This window comes from Panthera leo, chromosome A3 (genome assembly GCF_018350215.1).
Source record: "Panthera leo isolate Ple1 chromosome A3, P.leo_Ple1_pat1.1, whole genome shotgun sequence".
Classification (NCBI taxonomy): domain Eukaryota; kingdom Metazoa; phylum Chordata; class Mammalia; order Carnivora; family Felidae; genus Panthera; species Panthera leo.
The window spans coordinates 67,354,376-67,369,961 of record NC_056681.1 but is presented as its reverse complement, the minus strand read 5'-3'; positions in this window follow the sequence as shown (position 1 = coordinate 67,369,961).

The window sequence follows — 15,586 nt, the reverse complement described above, 5'->3', positions numbered from 1 at the left end:
CAGCATACAGCATACAGGATAGATTTAAATCAGGTAACTTACTTGAATGATTCTAAAATAAAGTTTGCCTTTTCTCTAGGTTAAAAGTCCATGTTATCAGGACTCCTGGGTGGCCCAGTCATTTGGGCGTCTGACTTCTGCTCGAGTCATGATCTCACGGTTCATGAGTTTGAGCCCCGCATGGGGCTCTGTGCTGATAGCTCAGAGCCTGGAGCCCACTTCGGATTCTATGTCTCCCTCTCTGCTCCTCCCCCACTCTCTCTCTCTTTCTCTCTCTCTCTCAGAAATAAATAAAAAACAAAAACAATTTTTTAAATAAAAGTCCATATTATCAATTATACCACTTGAATTTCAGTTGCAGGAAATAAATCACCGCCTATTTTGATCAGAAGAGCATTTAAATCAGAGAATTAGGGAATTGTTTGGGAGGCTGATAAGAGTGAGATAAGCGAGGTTTTTTCTAATGACTCCCAGAACATCACCACTGAACTGTTCTGGGAGAGGAGTGCCACACTCAGGAAGGTAAGGAATCAGAGCCTCCTCTGGAAGGATTGAGTTTAAGAATACACTTGTTGGGGTGCCTGGGTGGCTCAGTCGGTTAAGTGCCAGTCTTTGGCTCAGGTCATGATCTCACAGTTTGTGGGTTTGAGCCTCACGTCAGGCTCTGTGCTGACAGCTCAGAGCCTGGAGTCTGCTTCGGATTCTGTGTCTCCCTCTCTCTCTGCCCCTCCCCTGCTTGCGCTCTGTCTCTCTCTCCCAAAAAGTAAATAAACATTAAAAAAAAAATTTTTTTTAAGAATATACTTGTGATCCAGGCAGGGGTTAGGAAGCTCCACTACAGCTGCCTTTTGACATCTGTGAAGCTATTCTCTGGACACCAAGATGCTATTGCAGAAAAACCCAGTAATTCCATGACCATGACTGTCAGGAGTACCTAAGAACTTGAGAAGGTGGTTCCAACCCCTTCTGCTTTCCCAATCTTGTATAATGCACTGAATTGGTACAATTTGTTTCACACCCAGATCCAGCTGCAAGGGAGTAACAGTGGAGGGCTTTTTTTTTTTTTTTTTTTTTTAAGCACAGATAATCATTAACTATTACAAAACTGATTGTAATAAGTATTATGAAAGCAAAACCAGAATCTAATAACAACACATAACAGGGTGGTCTGACTTTGTTTGCAAGGGTCAGAGACATTTTTTCCCCTGTATTTTTATAACAAATTGTATAGTCTCTTCTATACCTTGCCTTTTTCATTTAATAGAATATCTTGGAAATTATTATGTATCAAAACATAATGAGCTCTTACATCCTTCTTTTTTTTATATAACTGCAAAGCATTCTCTAATACAGATGTCCATAATTCATCTTACCATTCGCCTCTCACTGGACACTTGGACAGTACCCAGTGCTTTGCTATCACAAATGATGCTATGGTGAATAGCCTTGTATTTACATAATTTCCCATGTGTACAAGAATATCCATAGGATGAATTCCTAAAAGTAGAACTCCTTAGTCAGTGGGCATGTTGTTTCTAATTTCATTGTTGTTGTCATTTGTCATTTTTTAAAGAAAAAATAGTTTATCCACTAGTTCATTTTTTGAATAATATACACACAGGGTAAAAAGATATAAAAAGGAACACAAAAGTGGGGAGTGGAAAGTAGATTTCCTTCATAGTGCATCCAGAGATATTCTATGTATACACAAGCACATGGACACATGCATATCCATATATACCTACATAAAACATATGAACATATAAATTATTATGCAGAATTTCTCTTCTTTGGGCTGATAATTTTTTTCTGCATATGGTGTATGGGAGTCAGGAGAGTTTTGCCAAGACATAGAGACCCCAGGCTTCAGTGTAGCATTGTGTCAGAAGCAATCCTTCATTATTGTTTCTTTTTTTTTTTTTTTTTAATGTTTTGTGGGTTGTTTTTTTTTTTTTGTTTTTTTTTTTTTTTTTGAGACAGGGAGAGACAGAGCATGAACAGGGGAGGGTCAGAGAGAGGGAGACACAGAATCTGAAACAGGCTCCAGGCTCTGAGCTGTCAGCACAGAGCCCGACCGTTATTGTTTCATTTAGTGTCGGTGCATGGGCGTTCACTATGCCAGTGCAGTCATCTGCAGGCAAGGATGGCCGTGGATACGGGCCCTCCACAATCCTTCGTCTCAGATTTTCTAACAAGATTTTCTGTGTTTTGAGTACAGTTAGTTATCATTGGGTCTGTCTTCTCCATAATCTGACAGTTCCCTCTGCCCCTCTCTTGGTTGAATCTTCTCTATCGTGTGGCCCCTATATATATATATATATATTTTTTTTTTTTTTTTCTTGCTTTACTCCCTTCATTTGGTGGAGCATATTTTGCAACAGTTTTCTGAAAAAGGGTCGATGAAGGTACATTTTTTGAGATCTTGGATGTCTCAAAATGTTTTTATTCTACCTTCCCACTTGATTGATAAAATGACTAGATATAGAATTCTAGATTAGGAATATTCTTCCTTCAGTTTTGAAGGCTTTGCTCCATTGACTTCTGGTTTTTAAGTGCTTGCTGTTGAGAAATCTGAAGCTCTTCTGATTCCTATGATGTGACCAATTTTTTAGTAGGATTTTCTTTTTGTTCCCAGTGAAACTTCACAATGACATGCCTCTGCATGAGTCTAATTTTTATCCATTCTTTTACGCATCCAGTGGGCTCTTTCATTCTGGAAACCCTGAGTATTCTCTTGAATTATTCATTGCTGCTTTCTTCTCCTCTTTTATTTAGATGTTGGATCTCCTGACTGGGTTCCACTTATCATTTCTCTCCTCTTTTCCTTCTTGTGCTCTTTTGCTCTGTTTTCTGGGAAATTTCCCCAAGTTCATCTTCCAAAATTTCTTTTGAGTTTTTTTCAATGCTGTTATCATGTTTTCAATTTTAAAGATCTCTTTTGTTGTTGTTCTTTGAATTTTTTCATAGCATTCATTGAATAGACTCTTCTCATTTCCTTAAGAATATTTATACAGTATTTTTATTTTTTATTTCTTATTTTTTTAAGTTTATTTATTTATTTTTGAGAGAGAGAGAGAAAGGGAGAGGCAGGGAGAGAGGGAAACAGAATCCCACTGTCAGCACAGAGCCCGATGTGGGTCTTGAACTCACAGAACTGTGAGATCATGACCTGAGCAGAAATCAAGAGTTGGATGCTTAACCCACTGAGCCACACAGGCACCCTAATATAGTATTTTTAAAATATGTTTTATTTTTCCTAAAAGGGCTCTTTCTTCTAGGTTGCTTTTTTTCTATTTGTTTGCTTTGGTCTTCATCTTACATGTTAGAGTCTTTCTTCAGATGTCTGGTAATTAGTTGTCTGTTCATGATTTAAAGTGACAGACTAGGGGACACCTGGCTGGCCTAGTGGGTAGAGCATGAGACTCTTGGTCTTGGGGTTGTGAGTTCAAGTCCCATATTTGCTATAGTGCTTACTTCAAAAAAATTTTTTTAAATAAATTAAAAAATAAAAAGTAAATAAAGTGAAGGACTAATTTTCTGGGGTATTGTTCCATTTGGTGTTAGGGGTATGACTTACACAGATGTGTGCATTTACCAAAACTACTCAAGTACATTTAAGATGTGTGCATTTCAGTACTGTATATAAATTATGTAGTGTATAAACAAAAATATCTCTTAAATAAAACTAAAAGCAAGTGAGGAATTAAAACACTAGAAGCTCTAAGCAAGTGGGTAGGACTTACCAAGCTATAGGTTTACTTTTGGGACATCTGGGTGGACCGTTGGTTGGTATAGGACCCAACCCTTAGTGGGGCCTAGCACTCCTGTCCTGACACTTTTTTTTATCTCCATAGGGAATAAACCCCCAGGCTCTGCTAGGATAAAGGAGGGCAGTTACCCAGCAGTGTGGAATGGGGAAGGAGTTCTAAGGATCTAATTGCTTCTCAAACATCTTTCACCTAGTCCTCCTTATTTTGGCTTAATGTCTATGCACTCCAACTCCAGTATTACTAATACAAGTTCTTGAAACTTCTGAGAATCCTGTAATATAAATTGGTTTTTTCCTCTGCTTCCTCACTGCCACTGTCCAGCTTCCAAAATATTATTGTTCTTACCTCCTTGTTTTCCCAGCCCCAGAAGGTTTATGTATTTGGTTAAAAAAAAAAAAAAGTCTCTTTATTTATTTATTTATTTTTGTAGGGTTTCAAGAAGAAGAAAAGTTAGATGTGTATTCAATCAACTGTCTTAACTCAGGTGTCAGGAAATCAGAAACGTACTTTTTAACTCTCCAGCTTCTGCAGTACAGTTAAGTCCTCTATAAGGAGTTTGAAGTGGATTCTAAAAGTTACTCACCAAAGCTATCATAGTTTATCCCTTTGGCCACTCACCATCTACACATACTCTTCTACTGCCACTTTAAGTTCTAAACAACACTAGCAATCCAAACGTGCTTTCACCAAACAAAATGCAATGATCCTTTGTGCAAGTGAAAACATGCTCAGTATCTCTCTGAAGGGAAGATTAAAAAGTCCCCTTCCTTGGACCTCTCTCTGGGTAATGTTCATTTATCCAGTTCAGGAACAGTATCTCCTGGATGTCCTGTAACCGAAGAACTAAATGATAAAATTAACCACCCACAACATACCTTATAAGAAGTAGTAAGGAAGAGGGGGTACTGGTTATTTAATTATGGGTGTGTGAGGAAGAAAATATGGGTGGCTGCTGTAGTCTTCCTTTCTGCATCTGGGCATGAGACCACAGTTGGTATTTATAATTTCCTTCCCTTGTACCAGCAATTCAGCTGTTTGGGGTTCATTTTGTCTGTGAATTCAATTAGCAGCAGGGCTAGACATTTCAGACTGCCAACAAAAAATTTTTAAATGGGTCCTCCCTTTTCCTTTGTTATTTTCAAAATGCAAATCTCCAGCTTCTGCCTTTGCAGGGATAGTATTGATATTATTGATTCCTATGAAGTGAGAAAAGCAAACGGGTCACGTGTTGTACTTTCCTGTGTAGATGGACTCCCAGGTGAAAATCACAGCTGGACAGCCAAGCACTTATAGAAAGTTAAGCAAAAATAGATTCAGTTACCAATGGAAGGAAGATGGACATGCCTTGGATTGAAGGCTAGAAAACAGTAAGGTTGCCATTGTTATCCAAATTGTGAAGGTTGACCTTGTGTTCAGGAAAATCACCAGCCTCAATCCAGAGATGGTCAGCAGGGATAGTCCCAAGCAGAATTAAGGTAGTCCTCAAAATGCAGTTTGAGAAGGGTAGTAAAATTTATTTTGGTGCTCTCCTTCCTCCTTCACCAGCCTCAGCTTCCCTTTCTCTCCCTGGCTTGCATTGTATTTGTACCAATCTCTGCTAAGACATTAGCTGTTTATAATATGTCTTCTGATAAAAGATTGGTATAACCTCTTAAACAGGTGTTTGCATTTCAATAGAGTATTCTTCAAAATGGAAAACGTTTCAAAATTAAAAAGAATAGAACTTTACTGATAGAATGTACATGATGGGATTAATCTGCCCCACACCCACTTGACTTTGACAGAAGTTTCCACTAGCCTATAAAGCCATTCCACTGAATTGATCTCTAATATAGATTATAATTAGTGGTGGGGATATTTTATATTCACATCTCCTGACATCTGGCCCTCACTCAGACTCTATTGTCATTGAGTTCAAAGGTGGCTTTATTTATAGTTCTATCTATTAAGCTCAAAATTTGTGGATGGTGGTTAACTTGGATGTTTAAGACATAGCACTTAGACGGTCAACACAGATTATATCTCGTACCATCCAACCATTTTCCAAATTCATATCTGGTCACTAGGAGAACTGGCTCAGGAACCAATGGTAATGTTCCTGGGTCCCTTTTATCTGGCAATATAAAAACACTTCTTGGTGCTGTTTTCACATTGGGAAACACTTCAGCAAGGTTGAGTTGAGAAATCAGTGATGAGTGAGCAAAAGGCAAGCTGAGGATGAAACACAAGCTAACACCCCCTTGTGGGATATGTGTGACATTCCTCAGGCACTCCTGGCTGCCCAAGAACAAAGGAAAGGGAAAAACAAGTGGTTAACTAATAGAGATCACAATCATGCAAGACGTGAGTCTCCATCAGTTTGCAACTGTCTTAATGATTTACAATAAGAAAGCAATTTTGTCAATAGCCAAACCTCCAGAAACCTATAGACTCAATTTCCTGAGACCCTAACATTACTCTCCCCTCTGTAGGATACAAAATCTTAACCATCAGTCACCCCTCACACTTATAATGCAGCTCTTTCTGCCCAAGGGTCTGACCTCATGCTATAATTAAACCATCTTTTTGCACCAGAAGCATCTCAAGAATTCTTTCTTGGCCATTGGCTCCTGAACCCCACTTCAAACTATGATTCAGTAGACAGAGAAGGAAAGATTAGGACCTGAGGTCCCTGGGTGGGGAAAAAAACACCTATTTTGGAACAATGCTGGGAGTGTCTGACCACAGCAAACCCCTTCAGGCCTAAGGTTCCCGTTAAGAATGTAACAGACCTCACCAATCCCCCTGAGGTTTCCCCTCAGGAATTTGACAAAAGACCTAAATATGGCCATAGAGTCAATCAGGAATGGACAAGCCAGCACCTGGAGCTATCAAGCCAATAAGGGTAGAACCTGAGAAGGAACAAGGAGAAAGGGAGGGGGAGGGCTGACCAGAACCTTATAAAACAAGGACCCTTGCCTATAGTCCTCGGGCATTCACTTTCAAACGTCCTCTCTCTGTAAAGAGAGCTTTCCCACTATTCTTCTTTTCTAATCTTATACTCTAATATACTCTAATCTTTTCTAATCTTATACTCTAATATGAAGGAGCCTGCTGCTCCTTCATTCTTCAAAGCGGCGAGACAACGAATCATGGGTATTGTGGTAAAAAATCCTGCAACAACACCACATCACCAGTGCATTTTTGGTGTTATCAGGGGAGCAAGAATTACTGTCCCGTTCAGGGTCCTTCTACCTGGACTAAGAATCAAATTGACATGAGACAGATTAACAGGAGAAAATAAAATTTAGTAGTGTACATACAGGGAATCCATACAAACATGAATATTCCAAAGACAGGCAAGCAAAATGAGGCATATATGTCCTCCTGAACTAAGGAGGAGTAGAGTCTAGGACTTCAGAGTAAAGGAATGTAATTTACATGAAAATGAAAAAGAGTCAATGTTTGGTAAACAAATGTTCGTGGGCTATTCAGATTGGACATAAAGAGGACTTGGATGAAACAGGCCTTGCTAGGTTCCTCCCTGTTGACTATACTTACTTCATATCATAATGTCATTATTTATGGTGATAACTCTCTTCCTAGAGCAAGCCCTCTATCTAAATTCTTTTTAGGCAGTTGACAGGGAGATAAGGAGCTTTTACTGAATCTGCTGGGTTTTTATTGCTTTTTAACTCAAAGTAGTCTTCATGCCAAAGTGGCCCATCTTGGGGCAGCCTGCCATTGGTCCCTACAGTATGAAGTAGCCTGTGTTAACACTGGGAATTTTCCAGGGAAAAATAGGCAAATATTAAGTAATGCCGTAGACTCCAGGGCCCAGAAAAGGAATGGTAAAGTATAAAAGGATTACTCTAGGTTTGCTTTAGGGGAAGGAGATGGATGAAGGCTTTGGTGTTCCTTGGAAGAACTAAAATACACACAGATCTTGGTCAAGTCAAAGGATGCCTCCGAGACAGAACAGGGATTGGGCTTGGGTCCCCTAAACCCTGACTGTAAAATCCAGTGTTCTTAGGCTGCCTTCATAAAGAAAAAAAAAAAAAAAGCTCAAACTCTTGCCTCTTGGCTATCTATGCCTTCTTGCAGGAATGCAAAGGAAGGATGCTTACTGCAAAGACTGGCGAAGACTGGACCAAACCAGTCTGTACCAAGGTGGACCCCAGCACTGACCTTTCACCACATTTCCCCCTCATTATGATACTAAAAATTACACCCAAGGGTAGAGATTTAATATGCTAATTAGACATGCAACACATTTAGAAGCACTACCTTTAAGTGTGCGGGTGCTAATAAATCCATACCTCTCTGCATGCTTAGGTGATGCCCTTTTCCCACCTACGTTTTTTTAAAAAAACTCCCTGAATTCTCCTGGGGTAGTCAGCCTAAGGACACTTTCCTCTGTGCAGACTCCCTTGTGTAGTGCATAAGCCCCAATGAAGCCTTGAATGGAACTCCCATTGGGCTTCTTGTCCATTTACATTGCTTGGAGAGCAAGGGCCTGGTTGTGTAACACCTTCAGCCCTTGTAATGCCCCGATTTCGAATCCGAGAGACCACCAAGGAGCTGATACCGATGCAAACGCATGAGGGTTTATTTGCAAGCTCCAGCTTGGGCCCAAGTATGCCCGACACAGCAGAGCAGGGACTTGGACCCCTAGGTTAAAAGGCATAGCGGTTTTATAGGGGCCAGTGGCCAATGAAATTATAACACACACAGAAAGTTTCACAGTCATGCCAGTCCACACGCAGGTGGCCAATTGAATTACAATTTACCCTATAGTAACTGTTTGAACTAGCCTATCACTCTGGTCAGAATTGGCGCACAAGTTTGGCGGGCAAAAGGCGGGGTTTACATTCTTTGGCGGTTAGGGGTTCCGTATTCCTATATGAGCCAGTTTCCAGTAAGGGTGTGCTCAGTGGCTTGACTAGGGTGGGGGAGTGTCTTAAGCAATAAGTAGGTCATGTGGGGGTTATACATGAGATGGTGGGTGTAGCACAAAATGGAGTTAGTCTTGCTCTGCTTGTCCAGGGGTAGGGGATTTTTGTTAAATTCCTTGGATCCCACACCCTTAGATTCAGTGTTCACTAATTTGGAGTTTGTGATCATTTGACTTTGCCTTTGTGCTATCTGTGAGAATAGGATTTATCAAACAATTGACTAAAAGAAGTTTTCAGAGGGAAATCATGAAACTATTTTAGAGAAGGAACTCCTTTCACAGCAACAATTGATAATGCTAATCGAAATGAATGCCACTTACCTATTAATTGTAACAGGCCTCCAAGGTCCTTCCCTTGAAATGTTTTAACTTTAAATGTAGCTATTCTCAGTGCTCACAGTTAATTATGTGACACTTCTATGATTGTGTTTATAATTCATACCTGCCCCTTGTCTCCCAACAAGCAGTTCAGAAAGCGCGATTTTACTAAGAGCTAAGAAATGGGACCATGTGCCACAGAGCCAATACTGAAGAAAACCTTGACCCTTGCTCAGGAAGAAAGGGGCTGGTAGCAGCAGTAAAAAAAACTTTCAGTAGAAAGGAAGCAAATGACTTGGGTACAGTGTTTAGATAGTCTGTCAAATAACAAACCAGAGGAAATTGTGGGGTGGGTCAGGAAAAAGGTTAGCCAAAAAGACCTTCAAAGTAGATGTAAACAGCCTAGTAGGAGGGAGTGTGCTTGTGGGATTGGGTTGCTGGGAGCTGGATGTCTGTTGAATGTGAGAAAATGAGCAGTTGAAGAATTAAAATAGATTTTTTTTTAATGTGTATTTATTTTTGAGAGGCAGAGAGAGACAGAGTGTGCAGGGGAGAGGCAGAGAGAGAGGGAGACAGAATCTGCAACAGGCTCCCGGCTCTGAGCTGTAAGCACAGTGCCGGACACTGGACTTGAACTCTCAAACTATGAGATCATGACCTGAGTTGAAGTTGGACACTTAACCGACTGACCCACCCAGGGACCCCAAGAATTTTAAAACCCAGGGAAATCTGGGGTGCCTGGGTAGTTCAGTTGGTTAAGTGTTCGACTCTTAATTTTGGCTCAGGTTGTGATTTCATGGTCCTGGGATCGAGCCCCATGTCTGGCTCCACGCTGAGTATGGAGCCTGCCTTGGGATTCTCTCTCCCTCTCTCTCTGTTCCTCCCTCTCTCTCTCTCAAAATAAACATTTTTTTAAAAGGTGGCCGGGGTGGGGGGGGGGGCGGCGGGAATCCATGCTTTTGAAAGAGTCTGGCCATTTTGTAATCTTTAAACTTTGCAGAAAATGTTGTTCCCAGAAAAACGGAACACAGGAATCTGGAGCAGGTTTACTCTGAAACTTGTCATTAGAACGGAGACATATTAACGCTGAGTCTAGCCACATAATGGGACGGGAACCCTGTTTTATTGTATGGAGATTAATATCTTGATCTAAAATAGTATTATTTAGATTTATATTTATTTCAGTAGGGGAAATTACCCCCAGTCTTCTGAAACAGTGTAAATCAGATCAGGCACAAATCTGAAGGGTTTGAATAGCTTTCAGAACCTCCAGCTGATGATCCTGGAGGAAACCAAGGCCATATGGAAGCCCAAAGACAATTTTATCAGGTAAATAGAATTGGTGGAGGAATTAATTATAGCAGTAAATAGCAGCATTACATTGCAATTTTTTTTTTTTTTTTAAAGCATTTGCTTTAGTTTAACACTTGAAAGTGTACCTGCTGGCACCTTTAAACAGAGGTTTTATTAAAAGAGGTGAAGTCAGAGGCCGAGGGCCTGGCCGGCCTGGGGGTGCTTGGAGCTTTCATAGACTGGGCAGGCAGAAACTTAGGCTGAGGAATTTTAAAAATTCAAGTCATTAAAGATTAAATTTACAAAACGCATATAAATTTATTTAAAATATAAACAGCTCAACCTACAGAAAAATTGATTTAAAAAAAAAAGAGGTGAAGTCAAAATTAAAGCCATTGTAATTGCTGTATCTATCTAGGTGAATGCTTTGCTCGTAGCAAATATGTACGTTGGCAGTCAGCACCAGGCCCTGTGCCAAAGAGGTGGGGCAGAGGAGAGACCGAGGGAAACCAGGACACTTGCTTGTTAAAGTGTTTACTCAAGAGGGGCGCCTGGGTGGCTCAGTTGGTTAAGTGTCCAACTTCAGCTCGGGTCATGATCTCACGGTCGTGGGTTTGAGCCCTGCACCCGGCTCTGTGCTGACAGCTTGGAGCCTGGAGCCTGCTTCCGAGTCTGTGTCTCCCTCTCTCTGTTCCTCCCCTGCTCACACTCTATGTCTCCGTGTCTCTCTCTCTCTCTCTCTCTCAATAAATAAACATTTTAAAAAATTAAAAAATGAAGTAAAATAAAATGTTTACTCAAGACATAAATTTAACAAATAAATCAGGGAAGGAGACAGAAGAGGATTCCTTCTGTTTTTCCTCAGGTTCCAGGGCCAGGACCAGTCATTTCTGTTATAGGAACAACTATTGATAACACAAGAAATTAACTTAATTATGTTCATTGCATTTTAAAAATATTTATATGTGTGATTTTCCATTTGGGATGCTTTATTTTGGCTCTGACGTTTTATTGATACCAATCCGTTTTACTTGCTTGTTCACAAATGTCTCTCTCACTGCTATTCTGGAAACTCCCCTGGGGGTAAATTTTCATCCTCACAACCCTCAAGATGTTTTGTTTTTTTCCATACCCTGTAAATCAGCGATAGATATCTTTGGACAGTGCTTTGATGTTGTCAGTCCTAGAGGCATTGTTTTGATATTAGAAATTGCTGGAAGGTAGCCAATGTCCTAACTAAGGAAAATAAGCCAGCATCTGAAATGGTCACTTAGACATTGTTTGAGCCACTGTTGAACTCTTGAACCTTTTATAAAGAATTATAATGAAAATGCAAAGGTAACCAAGTTTTCAGGAGAGTGTGCCAAGGTGTAGATGAAAAGAAGGACTTCTTTGTTTATTGCCCCACCACCATTGCTTATGACATCTGCTGACAGATGCCAGAAACCTGGAAATTGGCAACCCCATGCATTTGGAAAGCGCTCTATTGACACCACTGCCTCTAGAACATCGAGGAAATAATTGCATTTCAAAAACAGTCCATGAATAAATACAAATAAATAAATACAAAAACAGTCCATGAATAAATCAGTCCATGAATAAATAAATAAATACAATATACTTTTTTCACTGCGTGAATTATTTTCAACTTGGAAATAGAGATAATGGATGCCAGTAGGGGAAATTGCACCCAGTGTTCCGAAACAATGTAAATCAGATCAGGCACAAATCTGAAGGGTTTGAATGGCTTTCAGAACCTCCAGCTGATGATCCTGGAGGAAACCAGGGCCATATGGAAGCCAAAGACAATTTTATCAGGTAAATAGAATTGATATAGGAGTTAATTATAGCAGTAAATATTGCTCAGAGCACTAGCTTGTAGGACCCATGCTGGATGGTACTTCATGTCTCTCACTGACACCCAACAAACATAGCTGTGTGGCTCTTTTGTTAAGAATGATAGTAATTTGATTTTCTCCCTCTGTGGCTAGAGCAACTATTTAAAGTATGATATTTGGAGGAGGATTGATAAAGGCAGCAAACTTTTTCAGTGTTTCCTTTTTTATTTCCCTTGGCTGCGAAGTTCCTTGCTCCCCAATACCACCACCTAATTATTTTGGCAGGAGCCTCACAATTGCTTCAAGTTTGTTCCCTTCAGTTTGAGTCATCTGAAAGCACTATTCTCAAGTCACTCCCCCACAACAGGAAACTGTAGAACCATTGCCTGTTGCAGTGGTTTTTAAAGTATCGCCCCTGAACCAGCAGTATCAGTATCACGTGGGAACTCCTTAGAAATGCAAATTCTTTGTTGTCACCTTAGACTTACCACCAAATGAGAAACTATGAAGATGGGCCCCAGCATTCTGTGGTTTAATAAACCCTTTAAGTGATTCTGATTCATGCTAAGGTTTGAGAACCACTGATCTATTGAATCAAGTGGAATCTCTTTTTCTATCCTTCTGTCCAAGTCATTCACTCTGGCTTATGAATTCAGTTCTGCTGGTATTTAATAAGCACCTGTTCTGTGTTGGGGGTTGACATTTGTTCTCTGGCTAACTTGAAACCTAACTTGTCAAACTTAGTATTGCACAGTGAGGTGATTCAGGAACAGGTCTCACCAAAATGTGCCACTTTGACATGCAGACTGTTTTGAGCTGAAGGCAATCAAGACAATCAAGAGAAACTTTTGCCCCTCCCTTAACTACCTAGAAGAATCTAAGTTGGGTGCCTTTTCCAGAATAAGAAATAAATTTTATCTGATTGGCCCATCTGTATGGCAGGACAAACTACCAAACATCTACTCTTCATTGCCCTGTGAATCGTCCTCCTCCCCTTTGATGCCCCAGGCCCCTATCCTATTCTTAGCTCAGAAAGGCATATATACCTAATTTTGCCATTCTGTTTTTGAAACTCTCGTGTATGCGCACTTTCCATATGCATGAAATTAAGTTAGTTTTTTTCCTGTTAATCTTTCTTATGTCAATTTAATTCTTAGACCAACCGGAAGAACCTTTAAAGGCTAGAGAGAAAATATTTCTCCCCAACAATTATGTGCTTTCTATTTATTGGCAATATAAGGAATAAGGTGTTTCTTTCATTTTCATGAAAGAAAATCCCATGTGACCAAGACATATTCTTCTTCTATATCCCAAAATGTTAAAAACTGGTAAAGATTTTTTTTTAATGTTTTGTTTATTTTAGAGAGTGAGAGTGTGAGTAGGGGAGGGGCAGAGAAAGAGAGGGAGACAGAGGATCCAAAGCAGGCTCTGTGCTCTCAAACTCATGAACCATGAGATCATGACCGAGCCGAAGTCGGAAGCTCAACAGACTGAGCCACCCGGGTGCCCCAAAATGGGTAAATATTTTTGCCTGAAGCATTCCTGTATTAATTATCATTTGCTGTCTAACAAATTATTCCCCACATTAGATGCTTAAAACAACAAACACTTATTATTTTATCGTTTCTGTAGATCAGGAATCTGGGTGCAGCTTAGCTGAGCGCCTGGGTCTCAAGGTCTCTTACAAGGTCCCGTTCAAGGTGTCAGCTGGGCTGTTGACTTCCATGTTCACTCACAGGTTATTGGCAGGATTCGGTTTTGTTGTTGGCCTGAGGGCCTCAGTTCCTCACTGGATGTTGGCCAGAGGCCTTCCTCAGTTCCTCGCTCCATGAACCTTTCCACAAGCAGCTCACAACATGGCAACCAGGCTTCCCTCAGAACAAGCAACAAGGGAGAACAAGAGTAGGCAAGCAAAACAGAAACTGCAATCTTTCTGTAGTCTAATCTTGGATGTGACATCACATCATCTTTACTGTATTCCATTAGTTAGAAGAAAGTCATTTGGTCTACCTGAGTGGGCGAGTGGGCAAGTGGGCAAGCAAAACAGAAACTGCAATCTTTCTGTAGTCTAATCTTGGATGTGACATCACATCATCTTTACTGTATTCCATTAGTTAGAAGAAAGTCATTTGGTCTACCTGACTCATGCTTAAAATATTTGACCCTTCCTTAAGTGTTTTTGCCAAATACCCACACTCTTAAGTTTGTTTTTTGTTTTGTTTTGTTTTGTTTTACTAGAAAACATGATTTTGAATTTTCTGCCATTGATTCCTTATTTTTTTAAACTCCCAAAGGGACTCTGTTGTAGCAGATCTGTGGACTAGCATTTGAGAAACACCAATCTAGAGCTGTGGGTCTTAAAACTTCAGTATCTATAAGAATTACCTGGGCACCTGTTAACAAGGTGTATTCTCAGCCTTCAACCCAAGAAAGTCTGGTTCAGAAGGGCTGGATGCTGAACTGATGGCTTCTTGAGCACCACATCACAACCTCACATCTTCCTCTAGCCACTGCTACAGAGACCAATTCTATGGCTTCCACAGTTCCATGCAGATGTGACCTTTATGGCACCTTGCACCGGGCCTGTGTGCCTGTATCTCTCACTTTCTGTTCCAGAGCTTCTCTAAACACCAGGGTAAGAGATGCCCAAAGGAACCACTCATCATTTACTGACAACATTTTACTTGATGTACCCTCATATATTCATTATAGCTGATTTTTTTTTGGATAGTGAATTTTTGTAGACTTTCTAAAGCAGATTTTATACACGTATTTAGATTGCCAGAATTCAGATAGTAAGGGAGACCCACACTTGTGAAACCCTCTGATAATCCCAGGGACTTGTGCATCCTTGTATGCCTATCCCCTTGGATTTTGTTTTCATGCTCTTCTCTTCAGACATAACCCCCTTAGCTATTAATTTTATCATTTGGTTTGTTTGTTTACAAGTCTTCTTAAATCTTGTGTGGAAGGAAGAAAATAGAAAATCATTTCAGATACATGGATTGTTTGCATATTTATTCAAACCAAACCCTGGTGTTGATATGACAGGTGAGTTTAACTTCAGTAGATAATAAAAAGTAGAACTTAACCAAACAGATTCATGAGAGGAAGAGTTTGGAGAAGGGAATTGGAGATCATTTGTATGCCAAATAGTATTTGCTACATAAGAAGATTCATGTCAAAATTTTCTTTTAGTAATGATTTTCCCTGGTAAATGTTTGTTTCACAGATGTTCAAAATCATATTTCTTAGGGAAGCTTGGTATATCCCTCTGGTAGAGATAAGTAGTTCTCTAACCAATATTTACTCAAGTTCTGCTCTTTATTAACATAATCCTGATTTTGTTTAGTGTAGCCATGTGCCCAGCTGAAAACGTTAGGGATGGTCCAGTCCTTGCTAGTGAGTTGTAAACAGGACTTGCCAGATAAAGC